Genomic DNA, 1,364 nt, shown 5'->3' on the forward strand with positions numbered 1-1,364 from the left:
GTTTGCAACAAAAAATATCTCTATTACTAAAATTACTGTAATAGAGTAATTACATACCTTAGCACTGCACAGGTATGTTGGTGTCATGATAAATATTTCTTAGTTCATCTCAGGAATATGTCAAAGCTATCACAGCAATGCTACCGACATTGTGTATCAGTCAGCTTTGAGCAGCATTACTCATGTATCATAACTATAGCTCATGCATTGCTTTTTAAAGAATATATATACTTATTGATTTCAGAGGGGAGAGAAGAGGGAGAGAGAGATAGAAGCATCAATGATGAGAGAGAATCACTAATTGGCTGCCTCCTGCACGCCCCCTACTAGGGATCGAGCCCGCAACCCAGGCAAGTGCCCTTGACCGAAATCGAACCTGGGACCCTTCACTCCGCAGGCTGATGCTCTATCCACTGAGCCAAATTGGCTAGGGCATGCATTGCTTTTTTAAACTTTAAACATTTGTAATTGCCTATAAACCTGTTCCACCATCCTGCCTGCGGAGCGATAGGTTGGGGCCGGGCCCCCTGCCTGGCTCCCTCAGGGCCTGGGAGCCAGGCGGCGGCCCTGTCCCCCGCCACCACCATTGGTCACCATCTGCCAGGTGATCAGGCCCCCACTCCCACTGGCCTTGGCCTAGCGCCGCCCGCTCACCTGCTCCACCATCCCGCACCCGCTCTCATTGGGGCCCATCGGGCGGCAGCACCTCCACTGCCACACGCTGCCAGTGCTGTGTTACCCGCCATGTTCTGCGCCGCCCCCTGGTGGTCAGCGCACATCATAGCGAGCGGTCAAACTCCTGGTCGACTCCCGAGGGGACAATTTGCATATTAGGCTTTTATTATATAGGATATTTGCAGAGCATATATTTTAATTCACAAAGCACACATCATATATGGAAATTATAAAATTATAATGAATACACTTAAACCTAAATCTGGCATCTAAACTATGTGCTCCTCCTCTGTTCATGCTAATTGGTTTCTTATGTAAGCATCTTTGAGAACTTGGCCTCTCTAATTTATACTATTAGCTTAATATTCTCTTAAAATATTCTCAAAGTTAGGACCAACAGCTACATCCAGCTTCAATAGGTGGTTATTTTGCAATTCATTAATGCTATGAAATCTGTGAACATATTTATTTAGAAAAATTGGCAGGCAAGTAGTTTTGTCTCCAATTCTGTCTACACCTCTCAGTGTCTGTGTGTAATTGAGTCTGCATATGGCCTCTTCTACACATTCAGAAATGAATCCCAGTCTCCCCTTTTCTGTGTTTCTCTCTCACAAACAGACATACAAATTCAGATACACAAAAAGAAAAGTAGCTAGAAAAGGAAAAGATAAAAACAGCGCCCATCTGAT

This window comes from Plecotus auritus (assembly GCF_963455305.1).
Source record: "Plecotus auritus genome assembly, chromosome: 1".
Classification (NCBI taxonomy): Eukaryota; Metazoa; Chordata; class Mammalia; order Chiroptera; family Vespertilionidae; genus Plecotus; species Plecotus auritus.